Source organism: Centruroides vittatus, unplaced genomic scaffold, assembly GCF_030686945.1.
Source record: "Centruroides vittatus isolate TY-2023 unplaced genomic scaffold, ASM3068694v2 contig_1168, whole genome shotgun sequence".
Classification (NCBI taxonomy): Eukaryota; Metazoa; Arthropoda; class Arachnida; order Scorpiones; family Buthidae; genus Centruroides; species Centruroides vittatus.
The window spans coordinates 1,854,041-1,869,819 of NW_027120749.1; the positions used below are offsets into that span (position 1 = coordinate 1,854,041).

Here is a 15,779-nt window from a genome sequence, read left to right on the forward strand (position 1 = left end):
ATTATAACTATCCATCAAAATTCAAATTTTTTAAATTTAATTTAATTAGAGGAAATTTTTTTCTTTTCCTTTAATTAAGATTAAATAAAATAAAATTTTATTTCAAATAAGCTGGGTTTTTCCACATTTTTTTATACTATAAATTTCAATTCTTCCTTTTGTTTTCCTTGAAAATATAAAATAAAATTAATCTTCTAAAGAAAATTGTAATTAATAATAATAAATATATTATTCATTCATTAAATTTGCATAAAATTTATAAGGAAGGAGCCTAAAAACTTTTTAATAATGTTTATTTCTAAAAGACATATCATAATTTACTATTCCCTGATGATATAATTGCTGGATATCCATTTTCTCTCTAATTGCACTCAAACACTCAATTTGATAATTAAGATCTCACACTGTTCCAACGACCTAAATAACCTTCATTTTACATACTTTTATTTTATATATTAGAAAGTAAATTTGTAAATTTCCCTTGATTATAATTATTCTTGAAGTACATCTATATTTCTAGTTAGAAAAAAATATATCTCCCCTATTTATTAACTTGAAAATCTTCAATTTCATTTTCAAATTTCAAAATCCACACTTAAAATATTACATATTTAATTTTAAAATGCCTAATTTCCTTCTTTATTGTCACTTTACTTTATATTTGTATTTTATTATTGATTTTCTTCTTCATTTTTTTTACATTTATTTCTTGATTTACTTGTTCTTTTCTGCATTCTATTAAACCTCATTTTATCAAGTATACGAAATTAATAACTTTCTCTCACGTTAAACAAATTATATAATACTCCTTCAAAAATAATACATTAAGTCATTTATTTTCTAAATTTAAATAATGTTTAAAAGAGATGATAGACTTCTCTATATTATCATATCATTCACTTGGCAAGAATCCAGCATTTGGGTGTGGTACTATCAAAACCTGTGGCTTCTATCAAATCAAAAAACGCAATATTCTCATCAACACTAAAATAATAATAGAAAAATAAAGTTATAATCATGATTTAAGAACTTCGAAAATTGTCACGAACATGAAAATAAAAGACAGAATAATAATAATAATAAGGAACATTTACTAATTTCATTTTCACGGATGAAGAAGATAAATGCGTGGATTTATTATTTTTTCTTTGAATTAAAATATAAAAAGTAATGTATAAAATTCGTGTTTAAATGGCATGAAAATGCCGAGTGTGGTTTTCCTGTCAGACACGCGAGTTAACTAGAAAAGCCAACTTGTATACGTTTTCTCTTATACATAAAATATTTACAAAAAGAATTAGCTTATCGGGTCAATTTTATCAATAAAAAAAGAGCAGAAAATAAATAAAAATAGCACAAAAACCTTGTTCTAATTCATCATATTTTAAACATAATTTTTTAAATGTATCTTTTTTTTCCCCAGTTGTTAAAATTTGTAATTTACAGCGTAACACCTGCAAGAAATTACATGTTGAAGTATTGTATTAAGATAAAAGATACTCACCTGCTTCTACACACGAACGTACAGCAATATGCCCCTGAAGAGAATATCACCACTTGGCAAGAGTCCAAAGCAGGAAGTCACTTCCTAATTATAATTTTAGAAAATTCTGTTGTACAAAACGGTAGTATATAGATAACTTATGCTTAAATATATATATATATAGATATAGATATAAACTCACCTGTACAGGTGATAGATAGAAACGAGTTAAGTTTTTATCAACAGCAACTGATAAAACGGTGTGTGGTATGTACTGCGCTTACATGGGTTAAACACGTGGGTCGAGCGAGTGGGCTGCTATTGGTAGACGAAAGTCACGTGTGGATTGCAACGACACGACGCGGAAATGTCGTCAGTAAAGATCCAGTTACTATTTTGATACACAAAAATTAGGTATTACAAATTCAGGTGTGATTACCTGTCTAATTAATATGTAGGTCGAGCAGTTTTGATAATATACAACACTTTTTTTTTTTCCTTCTGCTTTTCCTTATTGAACACGTGTTTACATATTCAAAGTACTAAAAAATTATTGTTGTTGGGTGGCATTTTAAAAGAGTTAATTAAGTTTTTTTTTTTCATTGGCAATTGATTTATGATGCCCCGTTTTAAATAATAAAAGAAGTAATTTATAATTTTAACGCAAAATTAATTTTTTAAGATGAGTTGAAAGGGACTTGTTTGTAATTGTCCTATTAAACTTTACTTCAATTTGAATAGAGTTGCTTTTAACGTGTAACTTAATCTAGAAAATATAAGGGGGAAAAAATATAGAAATTATTAAAACGTAAATAATATTGGAACGATTCTTAAAACATTTATAGAAGGGCTCAAGGACGTTTATTTGAATTCTATCGATTGTATTTATTCGACACACGTGCAATTATTGCTTAACAATTAATAAACAAAATTGCGAATAAATTATTATTTAATGTATTTTTATTATTATTTTTTGTACTAGATTATAAATATTAGTTAGATGAATAATTATGTAGATTAAGTTCAAAAATCAACATGATATTTTATTATAACTGATTAAAGTCAGCATGTTTACACATCAAGATCTTTGTACTTTCTTTGTACACCTGTAAACTTTCAAATAATTATGCAATTGTTAAATAAAAAAATATATATGTAAAGTTCTAATTTTTTTAAAGTTTTCTAATTGATTTTCTAATAATTAAATATTATAATGGATTAATAATATTTAATAATTGAAAAGTGAAGTTTTCGTTGTCATAAATTATTTTTTATTAAAAAAATTAAGCGAATAAAAATAAAATATAATTTCATAAAGATTTTTATATATTTTTAAAGCAATTTTTACATTCAAAATTGTTTGTTTTCATTTTATTTTTGTCATATTGTATGAAAAATAAAGACACAAATATTTTTATTAAAATTTTATCGTTAATCTTTTATGTTTTATCGATTAATTAATTAAAGTATTACAACAAAAACAATTATTTTTATAATATATTTTATTTAAAAATACGATAAAATAAATATATTTAAAAAATGTTTAATACTAAAATATAAGCGATTGCCTGAAGATATCGATGTATATAAATATTTTACCTGATTTACTTTTAATTTAAATAATTATTTTAATTATTAAATTCTATATAGTTTAGATTCTTCTAATTTTTAAAATGATTTTAAAAACTATTTCTTATTATATTTCGAATTAGTCAAAGGTTTCAGTTTGTTTTATGTTCTTGAACTTTGCTTTATTATCAAGATCAGAGTTTAATAATTCTGATCTTGCCGCTTAATTTAAAACGTCTCAATACAAAAATAATGTTTAAATAATATATTATTTTTCCTTTTATTGTTCTACATTTATTTCCTACTTTACAACCTCAATATTTAATTTTTTAACTAGTTTAAACTGTAAAATAAAAATTGATCTGAGATTTTTATCATTATAAAATGGTTAAAAGGCGATAAACAATTTTAAATTAGATATTGTAATAGAATTTCTATGCAGTATAACAATTCAAATAAATTAATTAAATTTATAACCTTGCTTAAATATTAAAAATTTATATTACGCATATAATAACTAAGCAACAATATAAGACAAATAAAATTAAACTAGTTTTTAAAAAGGCTAAAATCTAAATTTAGCTTGCGTGTGACAAAGTTATCTCACGAGAGAACACGCCTAACAAGCGTATGTTCACGTTACAAGAGATATTACATTTTCTTATACTAGTAAAAGAGCAAATACAAGTCGACCGCGATCCCTCTGTTGATTTGTCATTCGATCTTACGTCCTTCAGTACTTTAAATAAGAAGATCGTAACTAAGAAAGTCTGAAGAATTCTATTGTAGAGTCTCTAATCTTAATTGTACGATATATTACACTTATATCACAATAAAAAGTTACGGGTAATCATAAGAGAATTATACGTTACGTCTTCAACTCGTAGCTGACGATTACACGGATGGTTAGAACTATAATATTAAACTTTGAAAAGAATTCTTAACTTATAAAGTTTAACAAATTCTATTTTAATATACATAAATTACATTAAAAGATGAAAACAATAATTTACATTACAAAAGTGTTACACTTTCCCATAATATAACCATAAATAAACGACAACGGTATAAATTTACATAACTAAATATCATTAGAATATATGTTCAACAGGCAATTTATTATTACGCATGTTCTTTATCGTAATCGAGTTATTTAGAATTATCAAGTTATCAATTTTATCTTACGGCATCTTCTACGGATTGTAATAAGGAGTGGTATCAAATCGAGTAATTCATATCTGTTATACTATTCTTCAGACTAGACACAGATTAGAGGTTTGGTTATTTATAGCTCCGGTCGTAGCCATGACGTCTCCTACCTGATCAGCAAGAAACACTTTTTAATGCTCGCCTCGAAATGACAATAAAGATGTCAGAGAAAAAATATATAAATCAGCAGAGGGAGATCTAAAAGACTGCAAGATTTTAACTTGAAAATAAAGTTATAATTAAAAATTGTATATTTATGAGAAAAAAAAGGGTAAATTACACTTTGTATTTCTTCAATATTACATATATAACATTTATTAATTATTTATTCCATAACATAAATATTAATGTATATATTTTTAAAGAGTGGAAACAAAAATCTTTATTCCATTATTCAAATAAAATAAAGTGTGAAAAAAGTCATTCAGATTTATTAATTTTATAAAATTAAAAAGAAAAATAAACATAAAAAATGATTCATTTATGTATCTAACAGTTTTTAAAACTTGAATAGTTTATAAATAATTTAAATGATTAAAAATTATATATATACTGTATCATTAATTTATATTTTATTAAACTAGATTATAAAACTAAAAACAGGATAGACGATTTAATGTATAATTAAGTAGAAAATGAATGATAGATGCTAACTTAAATAACTGAAAATAATTATGAATTAATCTAATATTTAACTTATTATACACATAATGATCATAAAGTAAATTACTAATCGTTTATACAGTATAAAAAGGGTTTCTTAATTAGTTTTGGGGTGGAGTATCAACATGTGATATCTTTTTTTCATGATGTGAATGGTAAGAGCCTCAAAGGATTTTTTGGGAGGTGCAGAGAATTTTTTTAACAAACGTAAATTTCTCTGCAAAAAAAAAACACATAAAAAAGATTCTAGAAAATTATAATTGTATTTTTAGGTTATTTTCTTAACATTTAAGCCTAAAATTTTACTAAAATCTAATAAAATTTTCAACTTTCTTAAGTTCAAAATTTGAATAAACTATTTTAATTTATTTTAATATTATTTTGAATATTTTACAATACAGATATATGATTTATTTATTTATTTGAGGTATAAATAACGAGTAAATCATTTAATTTTTTTAACAAATAAATTTTCTATTCAATAAAAAGTAATTTAAAAATTTTATTTATGTAAATAAAAATAATTAAATAAATTACGTAATAAATTTTCTAATAAATTATATATTATTACACGTAATTTATTAGAAAATTTATCTTATTTACACATTATTATGCATATAAATCATAAAATTATTTTTTTTAAAAATAAATTATTTATTTATTAAATATATAAAAAATCAAATTAATTGAATAGAACTTAATTTAATTATAAATTATTATAACATCTTTATACAAAAATCGACAGTTTTAATTATAATTAGAATGTAATAATAATTATTAATATTTGTTAATTACAGTTATTATATTAATTAAGAATAAATTTGCATAAATAAAGTCTCTTTTTTCAGATGATTAGAATTTAAATCTGTTTTACTTATATTTTTAATTAAAAATTATTATTTTATTGCGCTTAAAAACTTTTAAAAATAGCTAAAAAGTTTATTAAATCGATTAGTTTAATGGGGAAAAGTATATATTTTTCGAGATATTATTATTATTTTTTTTTAAATATTATAAAATATTATCTTTTGAAGAAATTACAATATTTTGAAATATTATTGAAGTTGATTAAAGGTATATAATTATTTTTTATCTTAAAAAAATCAATAAATGTTTCGAGACGGTTGGGCGTCGACCGAAAATTATTATAGAAAATTATACTAATTTTTGATAATTTAAACTTTTTATAAAAATATTTTAATAATAATAAATAAATAATAAAAAAATATCCGATCACAATCTAAATTAATACATTTTATATATATATAAAATGATCCTTCTTCATTTTTCTTTATCAAAATATGTAACTAATTTGATGCTTAGGATAAGAGCATTGAATGATTTGTTCAGTTCACAAGGTCAGATATAAAATTTAGATATACTACAAATTTTGTTATACTAATGGGAAACTCTAAACGAAACGTTAACAGATGTAACCTGATACCAAAATAACACGTTTGTTAAAAATTAAATTAATAATATATTAATTAATTCTAAATTTTAAATTAAATTTAAATAGTTTTTTTTAAATCTTAAATCATCATTAAATAAATTTTTCAATTATTTTAATAATAATAATAATAATAATAATATTACAATAATAAAATATTTATAAAGTAACTCAACTGGTAGATCGCGAGTCCTGTAACGTTCGTTACGTTCTTATGTTATAAGGAAGGTTGAGAATCTTTAGTGTATAGTTTAGTATATAATATTTTATTACTTCTTTATATAGAACTAATAAAGTATTTTATTAATCGCTTTATATATAGTAGGCCATATAATATTAAACGAATTCTGGTAATTTCTGTTATAATTATACGCTTCACTTAATCTTATTAACTAAAATTTTCTGGAACAAAGTCAATTTAGTAAATGTGTTTCACTATCCTAAACATTAAAAAAAAATAAGGAAAATTATCAAGTAATAGTTTCGTGAATGAATGAATTCAGGTTTTTACGTAACTCAAATGTCATAAAACAGGATGTATAAAATATTGTAACCATTACGATACTTTGTTTTCATTAATTTTGTTTTTATATTCCATAACATCTAAAAAACTTTATATTCTATTGACAATTGCTTTTTTTTTTAAAAAAAAAACCTTTTTTAAAATAAGATTTACAGTTTGATGATATCATAAACAAGCATACCTGGCCTTGTATTGACATAATTGCGATCGTCCTTGAGAAAATTCTATAATTAAATTTACCTTGTACTTGCCATATTTTATATAAAACGATTTAAAATCTAGATAATGACCTAATTACAATAATTTCTGAGCTTTACTTTATAACAATAAATTATAATTTTTTTTAAAATTATATTTTTAAAATTTTAATATTATATTTTAAATTATTTGTTTAATAGTATTAGTGACGTAACAGTAGAACGTGAATTAAATCGTGACATAATAATAGAACTTAGTTGTATTCGCTTTACAATTGTTTACGTCATAAGTTTTCGAACAATAGATTTATTTTTTTGTTGTATTTCTCTTCTATTAATAAATATAAATGTATTATCGTTGTATTTTAAAAACCTATAATTAAATTTTCCATTCGATTAAGTAACTATTTAATTAATTTTTTTTTTAATTTTAATTAAGCATAATTAAAAATTTTCCTTATATTAAACAATTTGCTTTAAAATTATGATAACTATTAGCATTAAAACATTATATTTATATTTTAAAATGAATATATAATTAAAGGTAATTTTTTCTTTGGGGAAATTACAAAGCTGTAAAGTTATTTTTTTCAGAACTATTTTAAAATCGTGTTCAATGATCATCCTGAATACAACGATTCACTTTATGGGGGAAGTTCATAAAAATTTTACTGGTTTTTCAGGTGTTTATTTATTATCTTGGTTTTTCCTCTTTTCAATTTAAAAATGTGGCATCATCACAAACTTTCTAGTTTTTTTTTATATTAACGATTTTATTAGAATTTATCCACTGATACGGGAATGATTCACGTTATAACAAAAGGAAAAATACATCAATTGTATCTGATTAATACATATATAGTTCTACATTTTATTTTATTTATTATAATATTAATTCCATTTCTGGAGAATAATATCAATTACAAAGTCATTAAATATTCTATTATTCTAAAATTTAATTTTAATTTTTATATAGCTTAGTATATTTATAAATTACTTGACAATATGCGAATTACTAAATTTATGCAATTTATAAATATATTAGTCATTGTACAGATTACAAATTTTATGTAAGTATTGTACAATAATAATTTATTTTTCAATTTACATCGTCTTATATATACTTATGCCTATCAATATATTTCTATATTCAGATTCTATCAATGTAAAATACACATTTTATTGTCATTAATTACTAATTATAGCATTCTTTACGTTTATTGGGTGAAAATTTAAATTTAAATATTTATTCTCCAATCAGGAAACACGATAAATAAATAAAGTGATTAATTTTTATAAAATAAATTGTATTTGTTTTTAAAATAATTCTATTTAAGTTTAAATTTTTTAGGTTAATAACTTTTTAAATAATTATTATTAAAATATAAAATTACGATTATAAATAGTTAATAAATTTCTTATTTTCTGATATATTCACCTTTATTAATAATTATTAAAATGTTTTATGTTTATATATAATTAATTTATTAAATTTCTAAATAAACTAATACGTCTTATATGCTTATTTTTAATTGTTTTTTATGTATACACAGAGTTTTTACAATTCATTTAGATTATAAAACTTGAAGATACAAATACTCGTATTTACATACAAGAAAATATAAATTATAAATGAATTTTTCCAGTAAAATTTAAAAATAGTTAAACACCAGTATCCTAAAGTAAATAAAAAACCGGAAATGATGCACACAGTTTACTTAAAAATCTTTCGTTATATCAGCCTGTGCTAGAGTACCGTAAGCAGGTAATTTGCATATTATACAGACAATTTGTAAGTCTATTATCATCATTGTTTGTATGCTGTATTTACAATGATTAAGTAGGCAATATATCTGTTAAATATTTAAACAGATTAATTATTTACTCGAACAAAATAAAACAGTGACGGATCTAAGGGAGGGCTACAGAGGTTTAAACCCTCCCATTAACACACACACAAAAACGTTTTAAAAACAATTATGATTAGAAATATGGTTTATGGGACCATCCACAATACAATAGTCGCGCGCGTGTTAATAAACAGTACTTACTGTATTAATTACTCAAATATTTTTAAATTTTGAGTTTTCCCTGGGTACTTCCGGATCCGCTACGGTATATAAAATTATTATAGAAAAACTACTACATAATTTAAAAAATGTGTTATGAAATTTCATAAAGAAAAAATTCTCAATTATTTTATTTTAAATATAATTGATTAATTTATCTAGTTATTGTTTTATTGACCTTTTATAAATAAAAATTATAAAGCAACGACTGAAAACGAGTTAGAAAACAGAAAATTTATGACGTCTGTAGTTAGTTCTGTGCCCCCCGAGGTCTTTTTAAATAGTCAATGTCGTGTTTGTTTCCTGGATTTGGTGATACACGCTTAGATTTATATTATATAGGCCTATACTATATGTTTAGATCGCGATCTCAACTGTGAATATAATTGCAAATTCTTCCACTTCCGGTTTTCTTGTTTCGTTTATTCTTTCGCTCTTTCCTATGAGATTCGCAGCAACCCTGTTTATAATATAAATCCATATTTAGTTGTCATAAATTTAAAACTATTCCAGAAATGAATCCTAGTCCGATAAAGCCGTAAAATATAAATTTGTGGTAATGTAATTTATGGCGTACTCCTTTGCAAATTACAATTTACTTAATAAAAATGAATAGAATGAATATATTATAAGCATATTTTGACTAAAATCTTTCATTTTCATTATAGTAGGCGGTAATATATAGGCTATACATTAACATAACGCATATAAATCATGACATATGAGAATAAAAAAAAATCATTTTTTAAAATTATTTTCTTCGTTCTTTATTACTATTTTGGCCTATTTTTATATATTTATTTTTTTAATATTTTATATTTTGCACTTATTAAAAAAAAGCAATTGATAACTTTAAATAATTTTAAGCTTAAAGTATTTATTATTTATTATTATAAAAAAATATATAACAAAAATATGAATTTTTAAATGTTGATTTTTTTAAATCTCTTATTATAAATAAGAAAAAAAATTCAAAATGGCATCTCATATTATAATGTGCTGCCATCTGTCGGATATTAATATAATTATCACTACATATACGCATTGCTTTTATTTTTATTCTACGTTGTATTTATTAAAGTAATTTCAATAACAGATGTTTTATTAATAATAATAATAATTTTAAATTGATAATATGTCATTACAATTTATAAATAATTAGAAAATTTATCAATAATTCAACCAACGGGTCGAGTTGCATATTTATTAAAGGAATTTTCTAGAAATAACTGATGCTAAATAAGCATAATTTAAGAATATATTGTCATTTTTTGAATATAAACACAAATAATCAACATTTAATATAAAATTAAGATACCGGTATCGTTATAAAATATACGATAAATAAAATAATCAACACAATATTTTAACCGTTAATAAAATATAAACATATTTGAAACTTATAATGTAATCAAAATAAACATGTAATAATTTTAATTTTTAAATATAAATAATTTAATTCGAATGTAATCGAAAACTCAGAAATATCAATTTCTACGAACTGGCAACACTTAAACATTGTTACTGCGAAAAACACGTGTTGTGAGATAATAAACACTGGACATGAATTTTTTTCGAATTTCTAATTATTTTAACCCATTTTTTAGAAATGGATCGTAAGTTACGTTTTTTGAAGTCCTTTTTTTATGCTGTAACATTTAAATTTAGTGCATTTCATCCAAACTGAAGTTGGTAATGCTACTTTAGTAAAGTAAATTTTAGAATTCATTTATAAATTCAAGTAAATTTCAGCCATTTTCACATTCATTTAATCAGCTTTAGTACTTATTTTATAACTTTACACACTTTATAAGCAGTGTATAGAAGATATAAAGTAATAATAACTTCTAAAGCTGATTAAAGTGTAAGCAAACTATAAAATTTTATGTTTCTTCCTCTTTTCTTATTCACATTTCCAATTTATACAATTAAAATGTTAAATTATAGTATTTTGAAAACAATTATGTAATAAATCTAACTAAAACATTATTTTGTTGTTCAGTACATTTAGTTTCAAATTTCTAAACACTGTAAAAGAATGTGTTCATGAGCAATTTTAAAAATATATAATTAACATATTCAGTAATTGAAATTCAAGAAAAGGGTCTGATTTTATTAATCATTCTAATCCACTGTATTTAAATTATTTTATTTTAATTTATGTTTGAATGTAGATATGCTTTTTTACTTACATTTGATCTAAACTTGATTGCAAATTTAGCAATATTTTTATACTAGCAATTGATTACTGGTTTTGAGTATTGTTCCAAATAATCAATCTTTTAGTTATTTGTTGTACTTTACATAATTAAATGTGTAAATTTTAAACTGTAATTTTATAATCTGATTTTTGAAAAATGTTTTTTTTCTCTGATTAAAAGTGTTAGAGTTTGTAATAAATCTGTTCATTTGTCAACTAATCATCAGAAAATACATTTGATTTTTTGTATAAAATGCTTAGTCAAAAATGAAGTTTAGAAGGCCAGAAATAACACTTGTATATTAGATATATTGTATATTGTAGTAAAAGAATAGTCTAGCATTTCAATATAAACTTCTATTAATTTTAACAAACAATTAATTAATTAGTAATTCTGATATTTAAACTTTTTATGTAATTAAAAATATCTTTTATATTGAGTAAAAGTTATGTTTGATAATGATTTTTTTCAGTACTTTTTAGTTTTATCTCATACATACAAGTATCAATGTGTAAAGAATAACTATGCTAGTAATAAACCTCTAAACTCCAAATCTATCTGACTCATTTATATATTCAAAGGAAAGATATATTAGAAGAATTATTATTATTAGATTAAAGTAGTAAGTTTACTTACTTTAATCTAATAATAATAATAATTAATTTTATGGGTAGAAAAGTATCATAAAATACCTTTAATTTTATGAGTATGTATTTTTGTCTTGTTTTATAAATTTGAATTCACTTGTAAAATGCTTTAAAGAGGAAATATTATCTCTTCTTCTTAGTACAGTTTCATGTGGAGATTATAGTCTTTGCGGCTCTTTCTCCGAAAAGTGAAATATTATCTCACGAACTGCAAGCATTTTTGAGCTTATGCTCATCTTTGGGCAAGCCAATTCAAATACTAAATCCTCATATGCACCAAATGATAAAATATAAAGTTAATATTAGTATTAATTAGCAATTCATTTAAATAAACATCAGTGTTTCTACTAATTTATTCTATTAGAAATATTTATCAGAAACAAGTAAACATATGAAGAAAAATTACATTTAATGTTTGTTTTTCTTTATTTTGCTTATAAAATATATTTTGTATGTAGCATTAACACAGGGATAAAATAAGTCCATAATCCTAAAGTTAATTTTATGTTATCTATCAAGTGATTAAAATAATTATATCTTGATTAAAGTTTTCATAAAAGTAATTTTTAATCTTACATTTTTACTAGATCTGCTATGTCTCAGATTAGGCATCTCTGGTCGAGATCAAATTTTATAAACGGATTAAGTTTAGAAAGTCCGTCGAATGCTCCCCTATTTGGATTGCAACAACTTCGAACCAACGTAAGAGTCCACTTTCCTCGGCCGAGCGAACACAAAAGAATTAAAAGACACGGTTACAAGACCCGCATGTCGACGCCGTCGGGCAGAAGAATTCTCATGAGACGTATATTAAAAGGCAGATACTTTCTATCTCATTAATATTATAAATATAAATAAGTGGCTTGTCTTGGTTAATATTTGAATATAAATAAAAATAATTGTTACTCCTAAAACAATATTATGTTATATTAGTTTAAATTTAATTTTCTGTATAGAAAGATGTTAGATAAATGTATCAAAAGAATTATGTTTATTATAGATATACTTCATTCACTTCAGCATTGATATGCAAGTTTATATTCTTTAAAAAAGAAAACAATAAATATTACTTAAACAAAATATAATTTTCTGATTAATTTTTTTTTACTAAGTTTTTGAAATTTTTTTATCCAATATAACTATGATTGTTTTTAGAAAATATTCTTTTATTTCTTATACCACAGAAGAATTACAAATCACACATTAAAATAAGTTTTGTTAAATGAAGATGAAAATACATCTATAAAAATAGGTAATTTTAAGAAACTTAGAAGAAAATTATAATGTACAAAATGAAAAAACTGAGATGAATAAATAACTGGAACTATGATTAACTCAGCATCATCCTTGCACTTCCAGTAAACACACTAATAACGGAGTTTTGGCATACTGTATTGTATTTCATAAGCCTGTGTCAGGTTTCACAATGTGTTTGCTGGAAGTGCAAGGATGGTGTTGGGAGTTAAAAGAAAACGTTTCAAAATTTATGAAATCACAAATTAAGGAAAATTATTAAAGTTATGTATCATACGTCAAGACATGATCGGAGCTTGCATAATACTATACTAGATACAAAATTCAGTATTTTCATAATGATTATTTAATGATATGAAAATTATTAGTATATTATTTGTAATTAATATTGTTAACGTTTAATCATAATCTTAAGTAATTTATGGTTTACGACTTCGACCGGTAATTTTGAAAAAAATTGGCAGCCAAAATTTTAGTCGAAATGTAGTTTTGACAATTTTCATAGATTTATTTAGTGCAGGGTAACAGGAACGATAGTCTTATTTAACAATTATTTTATTGTACCTCTTGTACTTTTGATTATTTGAATTCGTTATACTAACACAGAACGTATTGTACTGTACACATAAAATAACGATCCCATATGGGGTCGCTAATTCTTAAGTGGTCGCATATAAGTTACAATTTTTTATAAGCATTATCACTCTACTTAAAAATCTTTAAAAATACAGCAAAAGAAAAAATTATAGACGTCAAGCGGAGTTGCAAAACTCAACCTCTTCTATAACAGTTGTGGCAGTTTCGGTTTCAGTACTTGTACTTAACAAAATTTCAAAAATTAATACTTTAACCAAGAAACTTTCCTTGAATTGTTTTAGATTTTGTGACCGATGTAAAACTGTTTTCTTGTGGTTTACCGATCTGTCTCACATTTACGTAAAATAGTGCGAAAATCGAGATATTAGAAAAACAGTGGTACGTGCCTCTCAAAATCGTGTCCTAATATCCGAGCCATTTCGGTGATCATTAGTTTCGGTTTCACTTTAAAGATTACCGAAGTTTTCGGCGTAGCATAGACTCTACCAAGTTCGCGTCTTTTCGTTTTGATGTCACAAAAGATATTAAAATCGTTATCTTCCGGTTTTCATACGAGAAATCATCAGAAATCGATAACGGATTTTCTTTATCAGGAGAGGAAAATTTTTAATAAACCGATCAGACGGAAAAAATTAGGTTTAGTTTTGCAAATTCAAAATGACCAGACCTCCTTTGGCCGTCAAATATAAAAGTTTTACAATTTTAAATTTGGCGTTTCCATTTCCCCAGGCGTTAAATTTATGAATATTCGCGAGGTTGAGGCCAAAGTTTTAAACGCGAAAATGTGTACGTCGGACGTTCAGCGCTGCTTTCCTGTAATCCTAGTAGTTTAAATATGGCGTTTGGAAAGTCAGTGGAATCATGCTCGACATTCCAAACGCCATTGTCAAACTCCTAGGCTTACGGGAAAGCAGCGCTGAACGTCCGACATACACGTTTTCGCGTTTAAAACTTCGGCCTCAACCTCGCTAGTATGTTTTGTTTTTATTCTATCACTTGAAGTATATGATATGTTACTACATGGATGTTTAAACGGTAAATATCTTCATGCAGAATAATGATACGTCTGTGCATGAACAATTTCTAAAACATACGAATTACTAGCGATATGCTTGGAAGGTAAGCGTGAGCGTGTGTCACGGACATATCTAAACATAGATGTTTTGTCTGGATGTATTCGGTGTTTTCTCCTGTGTGACTGCGCCAGAGACCAACATCCCGCTAGCGAATTTCATCTCCATAATTTCTTAAACTGGAAATTGAAAATCCAACAACAACAACGATTAAGAATCAGACAATAGAATTATTTGTTGCAACCTATCGAATTCGAAGAAATTTTTTATTTTTAATATATGTTTTTCCAAAAATATAATTCTTTTGTATATAAATATTGCATTTTTTATTACTTCATTGGCATTTGATATAAACAGTAGGAATCAAATGATGGAACTTTAAAAAGGTTCTAAGCAGGCCTTAAGTTTTTATCTATTTTGTCCAGCCATTTAATTTGTCGGAATTCTGCGTATCTATCATAAAAGCATTCGACAACCTACCAAGTGGTTCTATGGGATAAAACGTGACTATGTCGCCATTTGATGCTCGGACTCTGATACTTTTTTTTAACTCTTTCCGCCCTGTGGGCACTAAGAGGGCTTCTTTTAGAAGGCCCATTATGGGTTCGGCCAGGCTCACAATGGGGCGACCGGGTGGTGAGGGACGGGGCCTGACATATCCGGACGGACCACCCCCCGAAAAATTCCTGGGGATTATTCGACCCGATCGGATTCGATCCCGGGTCCCCCAGAGCGGTAGGCTGCCACCTTGACCGCTCGGCCATCTGGCCGTCGCGGACTCTGATACTAGCGAGGTTGTGGCAGAAGTTTTCATCTCTAAAACGTGAACGTCAAACGTCGAGAA

At 24.4% G+C, this 15,779-nt stretch overlaps 1 long non-coding RNA gene across 1 annotated transcript; it reads right to left on the minus strand.

Moving 5' to 3' along the window:
• Nucleotides 1–1,503: 1,503 nt before the first annotated feature.
• On the minus strand, nt 1,504–7,137 carry LOC136981207 (uncharacterized). Its single transcript, XR_010881663.1, has 4 exons — nt 7,079–7,137; nt 4,238–4,371; nt 1,686–1,874; nt 1,504–1,588 (listed from the first exon to the last, which is right to left on the minus strand). It is a non-coding gene; the product is annotated as an uncharacterized lncRNA (long non-coding RNA).
• Between the last annotated feature and the right edge of the window lie 8,642 nt (nt 7,138–15,779).